The sequence below is a fragment of the Pinus tabuliformis genome, chromosome 3_2, assembly GCF_031772625.1.
Source record: "Pinus tabuliformis cultivar Carrire ecotype Pingquan chromosome 3_2, CPIR1, whole genome shotgun sequence".
In the NCBI taxonomy this organism is placed as follows: Eukaryota; Viridiplantae; Streptophyta; class Pinopsida; order Pinales; family Pinaceae; genus Pinus; species Pinus tabuliformis.
The window spans coordinates 1,068,732,800-1,068,747,638 of record NC_142302.1 but is presented as its reverse complement, the minus strand read 5'-3'; positions in this window follow the sequence as shown (position 1 = coordinate 1,068,747,638).

Sequence of the window (14,839 nt, the reverse complement as noted above, 5' to 3'; positions counted from 1 at the left end):
TTTAACTATATTTCATATTGGTTTACCATGCTTGAGTATGGAAAATCATGTATTATTATGGCTAGCTATTGTTAAACATGCATGACCATGGTTGTCTATAATTGACATGGTTGAATTTGGTTGACCAAGGTTAATAATAGTTGAGTACAATTAAAATTAGTAGACTATAGTCAACTTATGACTTACATTTATATGAGTATATTCGACATGTGTTCAATTATAGTTGAGCATTAGGGGTCATATTTTACTATACTTAACCATGTTCGATTATGGTTGAATTCCTTGCATTTCAATATTTATAAAAGGCTATGTTAGATTGAAACATTGAGTTGTGTTAGTTACAATGGAAATTCGACATATGTTCCTCACATTTAAAAAAAAAAATCATGTTCAACATATTGCAATGTAGGGTTATGTTAATCACATTCTGACATTGTTTGTGAACTATCATGTGTTTGGATATAAAAAATTACCCATTTTAACAAAATAATACATTTCAATTTAATCTTTGTTCACGTTGAAATATATAAAAGTCTAGTTAAATGCTATTCTTTAACAAATTAAAGATCTTATTAAATTATGTTTATTGAAATTTATCTGTCATACTCAAATTTTTATGAGCACATTCTTGGTAATATAACATAAAATTTCACTTTAGGTAAGCATACCCAACATTTACTTATAATATTTTATGTACAATTACTTATATTTAATGATAGAATGTACTATTATACTTGGAGTTCTCTATGAGTTTAATCACGTCGATGTGCCTATTTCAAATATTCCTAGAAATTTAATTATGAATAATTATTAGGTGGGTGTTAGAGATTTAAACTCCATGAAATATACCAAAATATTCATAGTTGTATTCAAGATCAAGAGTTACTAATTTATCTCTAAGTTATTTATGTTCTTTTAGTTAACTTATCTCAATTTAATTAATTACATAAAAATTCATAGCATCATGTGTCATATAGGGCATGTGGTATTGAAAATCCATGGTATTACCCATGATATTGTAACAAAAAGTATTTACAAATTAAGAATTTCTATGATAAAGTGGGGCTGAATATCCTATGTTATAAATATTGTTACAACATCTCTCTCTCTCTCTCTCTCTCTCTCTCTCTCTCTCTCTCTCTCTATATATATATATATATATATATATATTCCTTTTAGAATTGATAACCATAATAATTTTCAAAAGTTATATTTAGTGAATTTTTATGATTTTTTTTTTTTTGTTTTTTTTCTTTTTAATTATGGGAAATGTGGAATGTGTCATGGGTTAAGTGTTTTTATGTTTATCATGTATTGATGTGGGATTTTACCAAACATTTAATTTAAATTGCTACACAAGATAGCTATGAAACTATAATACATATTATATTATATTATCTAATTTTATTCTATTCGTGAGCTTTATAATATCGTTTAATATTTTTTATTGTAGCATTATCAATTATGATCGTTTTGCAAGATCTATTAACATTATAAAATATTACATGTTAGAATATGAAATTATACACTTAGAAAATTAGTATCATCTAATGCTTAACAATACACATAAAATCAAAGTGGTTAAAAAATAAATAAATTCTAAACTAACACACACACTTGTGTGTGTGCACGCAAGCATGCATGTGTGTATATCCATGTAAAATAGATTCCAATAGGCACTACTATGCAATACAACTTTCTAAATTGATAACAAATGTAATTTCTAGCGAGACAAAGGCATTTCCCCCTTAATAATAGTAGTTGGAGATGAGAGTTTTATTTTATTTAAAATGAAAGAGAGAATATCATACAAACAAACTTGCCATTTAAGACATTCAAAGTGATCCCTCTCAGGATAATGATATTTATGTTAAGAACATTCATTTATTACATTAATATAGGAAACCAATTCCCTCTCTTTAGTCAATATTGTAAATTAAAAAAATGTATATAAACAATAATCCTCCCAATCTTCAGAAATACTACTACCATATTAGAAATCTATCCCTACATGAGAAATAGAGAGTACCATATAGTTAATAAGCTAAAATTATATTAGCATATTTATAATAGTTGAACATATCTAGCTTGTCATTTTCTTAATAAATGAATATTTACTTCCTACATTGGTTCTATCATTTAAATCCCACACTAAGTGATCACAAGAAAAGAAAAAAACATCATTCATTTCCTCCTGAAAACCCTTCTACAAAATGTTAGAAAATACATGATGAAAACAAAAGATCCTCTTAAATCAATATTAACAAAATTTTTAGACATCCTAATGCAAATAATGGATCCTTTGAAAGGAGACCCTTATAGGGATTGCATTCGAAATCACCATCTGTATATATGACTATGGAAGTGAAATTTTAATGTAAGAAAATAGAATATTTATCTTGTTAAATAATAACAATGAATTCAACCTATTTATGTTGCAATGTGCCAATATTAACCTTAGATGTGTTATCTTGTCAATATATGTGATTTCTTCCATTTAGACATATACGTTAATGAACACATAGCGTCAAAATATGATGAGCATAACCATAAAATGTAATGTGTCAAAGAAAAATTAATATTAAAATGTGGGGATCATGTTTTGTAGTTGTAATGTGATGGACACAACCAAACACTACAATCTGAGATAACCATTGATGAACATCATAAAGTAATAAATTCAACCATAATCCCTTAAAAAATGTAAAACAATGTCACGATGTGAAAGAAAAAACCAAACATCATAATCTAACAATTTCATTGTCGAACAATGCAGTGTGATGGGTTTCAACCATAGTCGAACAAGGTCAGCCATAGTGAGTCATCTCAAACATTGTCGATAACCATTCAAACATTGACAACCATAGTTTTCCATTGTCAACAATGGTCAACCAATCCAATCCTTCTCAACCATATACAAGCATGGTCTACCATTAGCAAACCATGTTGAAGAATGGTCTATAGTAGCTAAACATGGTCAACCATTACAAAACGTTTATAAACATTTTCCAACATGGCACTAAAGATTCTCTTTGTGAATAAGTTATTTATACATATAAATGTAAGGGGGATATAATTATTTTGATGTGGGCCATAAATAAAATAGTGAAGCCATAAAAGATATGATGATCTTTGAATACTCCACTTATTACTTGTAAAGAACATAAATAATATGTTAAATAAGTACCAACTAAATTATAATCTTTTATCTTTCCTAGGGTTTGGTAAAATAATTCTAATGTTAAGGAATCTGTGTCTCCTTATTCATCATACTAGAACAACCAAATAATCAGAAGTGGCTAGTATATGATAATCAGTTCCATATCCCACCATTCAAAACTAATGGTGCTAGTCAACATAGACCATCCAATTTGTGTATGTGTTTGTGGAAAATGATGGCTAATGTGTATGGTGAGAATTAATAGATTTGTGATTTATATATCAAAACAACTAGCAATGAAATTCTTATGGATGACCATGTCAAGCACTAGTTTCTCATTGTTAACTACAATTGACCACGTAATGATATTGCTTGACTTTGGTTGATTCCCATAATTGATTGTTTCTCATCACATAATTGAAAGTTTTTTACCTTGATTGATTTTTTTCATTCACTATTGATGCATATGCAACTAAAGTGCTTTAGTTTGGTTGACCATATAAACAATGGGCTACTATAGTTGATCATGTATGAGAATAATTGATCATGTTTGAATATGCACTATAAGAAAAAAGGACATTGGTCAGGGGTGAAAAATGTCACCATAAGCTCATTGGTGACGGTCAAAATAGCCTTCGTCACCAAAAATTGAACGTTACCAAAGGTGACTTCGCCAGAAGTATAGGTGTTTTAGTGACATTCAAAGCTCGTCACCAATAATTATTTATAATGATGGATAGCAATCGTCACCATTTCATATGAGCAATGGTGATGGAACATAGCCTCCATCACCAAAAAGTGAACATCAACAAAGGTGGTGTCACCAAAAATATAGGTGTTGTAGTGACATTCAAAGTCTGCCACCAATAATGATTTATAATGACGAATAACGACCATCACCATTTCATATGAGAAATGGTGATGGACCATAGCCTTTTTCACCAAAAACTGAACGTCGACAAAAGTATAGGTCTTATGGTGACATTCAAGGTCTTTCACGAATATTGATTATAATGACAGATAGTGACCGTTACCATTTCATATGAACAACAATAATTTATTATGATGGATCTGTCATGACGGTTACTATTGTTGCATATATATGGTGACGTTCGTTGACCTTCACCAAAAACCGCATTGCCAAAAGTATAGGAGTTGTGGTGACAATCAAGGTCCGTCACAAATAATGAGTATAATTACAAATAATGACCATCACCATTTCATATCAAGAAAAATGATTTATGTTTACGGACCTTTGCAGGTCATCAATATTGATGTGTATATATGGTGGCATTCGTTGATCGTCACCATTTCATATTTTGGTGAGGGTCAGAAAATGTCACCAAATCTCATTGGTGATGGTCAAAAGAGCCTCCGTCACCAAAAATTTATCATCCTCATTCCATATGGATGTCAGGGCACGATGGAATCAAACCACCAACCTCCTACTTATAAAGCAGGTGCTCTTCCATGGAGCTAGTACCCTTTAAAGAATTAGACTTTTAAAAATTAGACCTTGAAACTTCATAAATTGTAAATTCTACAAATTTCAATAAATTAAAGTCTCGGCAATATTTTACTAAACAAGCAAAGCAACATTGAAGTTACAGGTCCCTACGAAATGGTTATGGAAGTTATGAAAAGTGGGTGGAGGGAAAAATAGTTATGTATAAGAGAATCAACATGTTCAGTTGAATACTCAATTAGAAGTGAAACTTTAAAGACATTTACAATCTATAAATGGCCTATAACTAGCAAATGCACCAAATATTGCAATGGAAATGTCATAAGTGGATAGCATATGGATGAAGAACACTGATGAAGATAGATGCAATATGTTATAGGTTGAGTGAAAGAAAAATCCCAATATTGTTGTTGTTTGGTGTTTAGATATCTAAATGATATATAAACTTATGTGCAAATGTAGCACGTATTTCCGGAAACCATGAACAACATATGACAAAAACTATATCTATATCTATCTATCTATATATATATATATATATATTACCCCTTTAGATAAACCAACATGCAAATTGGAATTTCATAAGTCTGCACTCAAAACATGACAGCCACAAACAAATAAAAGAAATTGACTTGGACATAAAGCAATAGCTTCACCTTCATTGTTTAGCTACTTCTGTTTATTTGAATTTGACTCATGACATTCTTTATCTGAAAACAAATCAAAATCATCACTAGTATTAAATTTGTCTAACACGGACTTCGGATATCCCATTGACATCTGTGTTTTTGTTTCCTTGCCTGAAAATCATGGAGTTTCCTATCAATAGTAGAATAAGATGTGTGCTTGCTACTCAAGAACACATTCTTTATTAACCATTGTTACCTAACAGAAACCAAAGAGATGACACAATATTAGCATACACAAAATCCCCTACCTAAATATAATTATAACTTAGCAAAGAAGTCTAAAAGATGTTCTTAATTAATAAAATTTGTATTTAGAAATATTGTTTCTTTAGATTTAAAAATAATATGTTGTACAAAACTTTTGTTTATTTATCTAGGCAATTATATCGTAGAATATGTCACACAGTAGCAATCTAAAGCACCTAAAGTAAAAGGACGAATTTTCTCAAGAAAATAGATTTAGAAAAGAGCTTTGAAAACTATAAGTTTGTCATCAAAGATTTAATTAATTTAACAACAAACTAGTTGGAGTTTGAAAATCAAAATCATCCATAGGAAACAAATAGGAAAATGGCCAAAGTCACTATTCATACAAATAAAGCTAGAGTCACTATTGCCATTGCAGATAATTGAAATTTGGGTAGTGGTCTAATAGTTAGAGCTTATTTTCCAGGAAGACTCATCAATACCATCATGTTTTTCCATGGTTCTTGTGTCTCTAGATCCAGATCATATAGCTTTCCATTCTCAAGTTCTGCCTTTCAAGTACTAATTTTGGTTTGTTTTGTTTTGTTTTTTTTTGTCAAGAGAATTAGGTGTTTTATTGCAAATATTAATGTAATACAGTTTTCCTACATAAAAAGATGGTTCAATAAGATGAGGAACTAGATAGTGTAACTAAGGAGATCATTTCAGACTAAAGAAAATTTAAGTTAGGATTCATACCACTCCATGTTGGAAGAAAATAAGAGAATGTGTGACACATGTGGATGTATGGGAATACTGACACCTCTAGTCATGTTAAATTAGGGCTCTCTTATTTAAGGTAAGAGGCCTACTATCCTCCACTAGCCATAATAAATTGCATAGGAAGCACAATTATCATTGTTTTGGGTGGAGGAAAAACATTGCTGCCCACCTCTATTTTCCTAGCATATTTTGAAATGAATAGCGAAAGACATCTAAAATATGTATAGTGCAGTCATTGATCTAGTTCGAAACATAGTGCGTAGAGGAAACCACTTTCAGGAGTTTTTGAGACTCCTGCTAAACACAAAGGGGCTTGTAGTTCTACATGTCCATCAATGATACCCCAAGAAATTATACAAGATGAATCTTTGAATAGAAATTTGGTGCTAACACATTGGTTAAGGTGATGGTAGTTGAAGAAAGGGCCATTTGGAAGGAATCTATACATGTCATCTAGGAATGCTTGAAGCAAAGGCACCTAAGGTTAGATCTTGGCATGGCTAGTAAAGGATAAACACAATTTTTTGTATCATGGCCCTTTCCAGCAACTTAGAGCTGCCTTATGGGGATGCATCCACCCTACTCCCTTTGGTTTTGACCTCGTACCATAGCTCACATGTCTAACTAGACTTTGCCAATCTGTCTACATCCTCAAGGAACTAATGGTTTGCATTCAAATGGTTAGAATATTTTAGGCAGTGGTCTTTGATAGGTAAACTAGTTATAATACAAAATAAAGGTCTTGGTAGAACCCTCCACTGGGCACCAATGTAATTATGTGTAATTGTGATAAAAAAAATTCTTTCCCCCCGTAAAAATGAACAGACTACAATATGAAATGCATAGAAAAGGGTAAAGAGCCATTAAGAAGCTTACAATTGCTGGGAGTTAAAATGTTGACATACTTTGTAGCCATGATGAACGAAAGGAAACACATCACAAATACCTTTGCAATGGGTAACAATTCAAACCTTAGCATTTTAAAGATGGATTTTGAGTCATTCCTAATTTTTTAGAATCATTGCTGGAAGAAATCCTTAAAATATAAAAATAAAATATTTGTGTTTTCATATTAGCTTTCCTTGTAACTCTTTACTTCATGTTAATCTACTTTAGTCCAATCCAAACACTCCTTGTTTAATTTCCACTAGAAGCTGAGACAGATCCACAAAATGATCTCAGCTTCCAGCTGTCGTGATTACAAAAAATCATCAACCACGCCAAAATGAAAATAAAATATATTTTCTCAATAATAGACCAGAGTGGACCCTGTAATCACCAAACTTATATAGAAGGATATTCATTTATTTAAGAGAAAAAATAGTAAGAAAAAAGCAGTGTAACTCATGTAAGACACAATCCAGTCCAAGTGAATATAGTTGAAAAGTTATCAAACTCATGCAACAACTATATCTTGAAATAGGTGCTAGAATTACAAGGGATCTACTTATCTTGAAAATTCAATGCTTCAATAATCACAATTTTATCAATAAATTTACATGCAAATTGTTTGTGCACAAAAAGATATCCAAATGAAATTTGCTCCAAAAACCATTCAGTGTTAATAAATTTTACTATGCTTCAACTACCTGTCGAATATCTGAAATGAATGAAAAACATAGCACTCTGTTTGATACAAATAGAAGCACAATTATGAATATTCTATAGGCAACCAGTCTAATATGCTCTAGATTTTGATGTAGTCTCTAAACAAATTTTATACATTTTGAGAAGATACTGTCAAAGACAGTGACTGGAAAATTTTGGCAGGGACCCAACAATGTCTACTCATAATGCAACTAAGAGTTAAACTGCAAATGAAACCTTTCATGCAATGTAGCATTATTTTACAAAGTTTTTCATGATGGGCTACTAAAGAAGGAAAAATCATAAGATTGCTTGTCTTAAGAGCAACCATCTATTTATAGATTTTTCATAATGCATGGAACTATGAAAGAATGATATAAGTACACACATAATGGCTACAATTTTTATTCACTTTCTAGAATTTTTATTTTCCTCTTCAATTACATAGATTATCAATTCCATATGTTTGAAGACTTAGCATATGCAAATCAGAACTTTTCCTCTTCAAAGGGACAAGCAAAAAATTCTCACCAATTGTTATAATAGGCATACAAAAAGATAATTAATAATCCATATCTGAAGTAGATTATCTTACCATTCAATCATATTTTGTAGCGTCATAGATCTTCCCAATTTTGTGAAAATCATACATAGTATAAATAAACTAAAAACAAAGCACACAAAAAACCCACAAAGTTTGTTAAGAAAGAAAAGAAAATTAAAAATGGTCAAAATAGGAGCACACGTAGACATGCGTCCACAACTTGATACAATTTGCAACCAAACTAAACCCCTTCCCTAGAGAGGTACCTCCTAAGAGTTGGTTCATACAAAATCTTGATGGGCAGTTAGGGTCCAAGCAGGAAGATCTGGGAATAATGAGGTAATAATGCAACACAATGATAGTATCATTTTTTCTTTCTCCATTGGCATATCAAACAAAAGCTTAATTTGGGGCTCCAATTCAAGGACTAACTTAAGTATTGAATAAGGAAATGATACACTCGATATTGAAGGAGACTTTACCCTCCAGTAGTTGGGTTTTAGATAAATGGGGTATCAGATATTGGAGTATTCAAAATATTTCAAAGGAAATTAGGTGTCTTGTTGAAAAGATTATCTTAATAAGGTTTTCCTATGTAACAAGATGGTACAATAAAATGAGGAACCAGATATGTAAGTACTAAGATCATTTGGGACTAAAGCAAATTTAAGTGAGAATTCATACCACTCCATGTTGAAAGAAAATAAGGGAATGTGACACATGTGGATGTATGGGAATAATGGCACCTCTAGTCATGTTAAATATACAATTCCTTCAAACTTTTTAGATCACCAAGCCATGGTGGCATCACATCCATGATACAGTCACCAGGAAGATACTGTATCATGTGAGGTGGCCTAAGGTTATAAAAGGTGGAGAAAACAACCAGAGAATGTAGGAGATTGACAATGAATGGAGTTGAGAAAAGAAGATTGGCATAATGAAGCTAAGGTTTCTGAGAACATTGAGCTTAAATGGAACATTCTATTGAAGCTCATAAAGGATAATGATCAAAATTCATAGATGTAAAAATCACAGACCTAGAGGACAACATAACAGATGACAACCTGAATATTAATAATAGATTGAACCATTTCAATCTTAACCAAGGTATTGGCAGTTCAACTATCTAAGAGAGTCAAGGGGGTGTAGCAAACATCAGAGCCAGACTCTTCAGTAATGATGGATGAGAGCCAAGGTTGTAGGCCATCGTATTCGCAACCAAAATATGAAGAGGTTTCTTCATTTTTAAATTTAATTACAGGATTATTGTTCTTTGAACTTTGATGAGTTTTTCCACATAAGTTTTATAAATTACAGTAGAACCTAACTTCATACAAGGTGTTTTTCTTTTTCAAAATGGAACTCAATCCTTTATCTCCTTTTCATTTTTATTTTGGTTATTGGGTGCAATTTGACGTTATGGTTTTCTGCGAATTATTAAGTGTTACAGTTAATTTTTAGGATTATCTATGAGTCTAGTCTAATGGACCATGTTTAGCAATGCCCAAAATAATTCCACAAAATTACTATAAATGAGGGGAGTGAAAGGAAAAAATTCGACTCTCTGCATGCCCTAAAGACTACGTAGCCTAAACCATCCAAAACCTCACCATTGTTGGAGACTCCAACAACACAATTCAGCATGTCCCGCTGCACTCTTCTCCCTAAAATGCTAATTTAAATTCAGTCTTCCAGCAAATTCATACATCTCTTCCATCATTTCCTCGATTCTCATTTTTTCTTGTCCTTTAGATAAACAATAATAAAGTTAATTTCCAAGCCAATTTGGTTCTACGAGAAAAAGAAGGGTATTTAATTGTCAATGTATTTTGCTCCACCCTCTTGATCCCTTCATGGATCTCTCCTCATTATTTTCCTTTTCTCGTGGCTCACATGTGGATACCCTTCTTCACCCTTGCTCCATGTGCTTCAATTATCTCCTATTAGGTGTGATTACCTTCTCTCATCATAGTCTCCCCCCTATACCTTTCTCATGCATTCCCTTTTCTCTCCATTCGATTTTATCAATAATGGAGGATCCCATAGTTTGAAAGTGCCATCATTTTAGAATGAGGACCCCCTAGTTTAGATGTGCCATCATTTTAGAATGAGATCTTCTAACCTAATGGGAAAGACAATTATGGCACCCTTCAAAAGTCAGTATCTTGTTGCTTCCTCATGACATCATCTATTTTGGCTCTTGCCCCCTCCAGGAAATTAAAGCTTCTCCCTTGTCATTGATCCCCCTACATTTTCTAAAGGCCTCATCTCTGCCACCTCAGGTCTCATGGCTCACCAAGCTAAGATAGTCCTAGTCGGCCCAACAACATTAGGCTGGTGACTTGAAAGACCTCAAGTCCTTCCATTTCCTTCTTCAAATCTGGATTTCAAGCTTGGAGTCTGTTGTGGTAAAAACACAACCCCCCATTTTTGACTTACTCAACTCAAATAATGGGGACCCTTTCTATAAAAAATTTTGCTAAGCACCTTTTTGGATTTTTATTTAGTTGATTGCCCTACGCTTTTGTTAATTTTTTGTTTTCCTTGGATTCTTGTTTTGATTGCTTTGTTAGAATCGATTTTTTATAAGCTTCCCATTGATGCTTGTTTCGCCTCATTTGGTCAACTGGTTTGAAAATGGCATTCCTTTGAAAATTTGATTATTTATGTAGCCTGGGTTAAAATTGCATAAAATGTACAATATTGCATTTTGTAAATAAATTAGTTCAATAACACATTCATTTTAAATATTAACCCATAGCAAGTTTTTACTAACACTTTTCCATTTTTAGTTATGCAGCCAAATCATTAATTATCGGGATTTTAAGAAATTCACTGCAATTTCCAAATCAAATCCTAATCTCGAAAACCCAAACATTCAAGTGGCTGTAGTTTATTTTTATATTTTTACTTTTATTAAGAGTGGCTGTAGTTTATAAAATAACCCTCATAAAATAAAATCAAAATCAAAATTAATTTTTAATATTAAATCTCAGATTAATTAAATTAATTATTATTTAAAATATAATTAATTTAATTAAACTAAAATTTAATATATAAAAAAAAATATATATATCGGATCGGAAGTTTTATGGGACATATTCTAAATACCCCGATACACACCATACCCCCCAATGCGATATCGGGTCGGAAGTTTTGTTCGCAACACATTTTACAAACCCCCGATATCCCCTCATACCTCCGATCGCCGATAACCAAAGGGCAATGGAGCATTAACCAATGTTTAAAATCATTTGAATCGCATCGGGAGTTTTTATTTGATATAAGTTATATGCCCCCGACACCACTCCTCCTCCGATCCGATAAGTCAAGGTTTGACTTTTTATCTCCATTCATGGTTTTAAAGTGGCTTATGTAATAACGTATGAGTAATATGGAATAAGTGAGTGAATAAAGGTAGTGCAAGGTAGTTTGTTTTTATTTAAATTTTTTATTTATTATTTTAAAAATTTAATATTTAAATAATAAATTTTAAATTAATTAATTTAATTAATATATAAAAATTAATAATTTAAAATTAAAATATTATTTATATTAATTAGTTTTTAATTAGATTAAATTTGTTTATAAATAATTAATTACATATTAGTTAATTAGATTAATATTAATTAATAATTAGTTTAGTTTGCAGTTAATAGTTAAATTAGAATTAATTAGAAACTAAATTAGGATTAGTTTTTAATTACAATATTTTTAGCCCAGCAACAGAATTTCCAGATTCATGCAAGATTTGACCCATCAACTTTGGAGGCTCATAGATTGGGTTATACTTCGCCAAATGAAGCCCAGGACGGCTCATTGGAAAGAGAAAATCAAGGAGAACATTTTTGAGGAGATTTCACTAACAGATTTAATCATTTATTGGGTCAAAAATCAGGCAGAAGATCAAGCTCTGAATTTTGGAAACAAAATCAATTTTCTGAGTTATTTTCTTCAGTTTCATTTGTCCAAACCTCTTCTAATTGTAGATCCATTGGTTAATAATATCTTTGGCCAATCAAACTATCCCATGCATCAATTGAAAGCTTACATTTTATTTTCAAGTATTTATTTAAATAGAATTTGATTGGATTTGATTTAATTGCCAGAAATGATATTTTGATTGCATCTTAATTTATTTTGATTTCTTTTGTAGGAAAACAACGGAAGAAATATGGAGAAAAGGATCTCAATCAATGAGAATTCTCCAGCAATTGGAGATCAGGATTTTTGAGCAAATAAAATTGGATTTGGCAGATTTCTCTTCACCAAACTTTCCTCTCAAGAATTCCTTCACAAATAGTATAAGTAATAGATTGCAAAATGGAATAGGGGTTGCTCTCCTCTGCAATGCTAGACTTCTAAAAGCACTACTGTAATAGGAATTTAGAGTTGTAGGAGAGAGGAGAGAAAATCTCAGATCTGGGGATTATTGAGGATTTTTCCTTTGTATCTTGAATTATATATGAGGGGCAGAGTTTTCACTATTGTGGCTTTAGCTTTGAAGGCAGAAGTTCAAGCAATGTAAAGGACTGTTGGAGACCAAGATCAGAGAAATGGATGCAATAAATTGATATTTTTAATACTACTGTTTCAAATATCAGTTTCATTTTTATGGTAACACGAATGTCTCATTTTATTCATGTTTGTGCACTATTGTCAATATGGGTAATTTGTCTCAATTTTGTTATTAGGTATCTCTGTTCTTATGAATTAAAATCTGATTTCTGAGTAACTATTTACTCAGAAATCTGTCTTATAAAACTGATTTATTGAATGGTAATGTGTTGTGAACTATTTCCACATATCATTATTCAATTATTGGATTTACTGATTTGATAATTAATATCATTTTTATGAACTACTTCTTGAATGTTGTTGGTTTATTATTTCAGTTAAGAAGTTTCAATGGGATGTGTTTTGGTAACTATAATATCAGTTAATTGAACTACTTCATTAACTTGATATTCATTATAAACAAGACATATTTAAATCTCAATACTTTAATTATCTTGCTCTTAGTTGGGTTAGATCTATATCTGCCTAATTAAGATAGGATTTAGATTAGTTTCTTTTGCTTGCATCATATAATAAGCTTGCATGTAGGGTAAATTCTACATTCTTTTAAGTCCTCTCCTCAAAGAGGCAAAACTCTAGTTGTGGCTTGGCTGAACCCAAATCAGCTTAAAGGTCATTCTCTTACCTGATCAGCAAGAAGAAGTGATCTGATATCCCTGTCTATTGGTATGTAAAGATACATCATAAACCAATAGCACTAGGGAGAAGGTAACTGGACCTAGTTAAACCAGTCGGAGCCACCACACCAAACGGAAAAGGAGCTGCATTAAGGTCCGGACCGGGTGGTTATCCCCCAATGTTGTTGCAGCGATTTTCGAGGCATCAACATTTTTGACGCTAGAAGGAGGGCCTGAGATTTTTTTTCTTTTGGAGTCTTTTCAATTTTAATATTTTATTTATTGTGATGACTCCTCTTAAGCTTCCAATTTGGAGTTGTATCCATGGACGTGCATCTTCCAATACTCCACCCGAAGTAGTAAGACTCTTGTCTCAGGTAAAGTTCAATGGTAAGAGAAGTTCTTCTGCTTTTAATCATGTCCTTCAATTTATTCAAAATGTTTCAAAATATGATTTTCAAGGAATTGATGAAGGCATCTTATGCAGAATTTTTACTCTCACATTTGCGGCAAAAGCCAGACGCTGGTGTAAAACTCTTCCAGTTGCTTCAATCCACAGCTGGGATCAACTTGTTACAATTTTCATATGTAAATTTGACGGCTATGATTATGAACAGGTATGTGAGGAAATTGAATATCTACAAAGGTTTGAAAATGAGTCTGTTAATGATTTTAATATTCGATTTCATTTGAATTGCTTAAGATTTAAAGACGAAGATAAACCTACGGAAGAAGAATCATTAGATTGGTTTGAATATATTTGTTCTCTTCCAACCATTCCCAATCCATATGAAATTAATTCGAGCTTTGTTCCATCCCCTTCCAATATAAATGAGAATTCCAATATGGATGTCCAAATAAATTGTGATGAAGTGGTTTTACAAAGCTTGGAAAATATTTCCATTCAAATGCAAGAAGACAACAACAGCAATTTTGGAGAAAAAGACGCCTTGAAACCTGAAAGCTACTTTGAAGTAAATTCGGAAAATCAAATCATAAATCAACAAGTACAAGCAACAATCAAAGTAAATAAAATGCAAAGTGCTGTACAAATTTCTGAATTTCTCCATGATGAGCAAATGTCGAAATCACAGCAGCAAAGCAGCCTTCTTCAAGAAAGAATGGGTATGCAAAGGAATGATCTACAATCTGAAATTTACAATGAGCATAATGCACAAGAGTTCTCAAACAGAGACAGTTTTAAATGCATTGTTTCAGGTTCACATT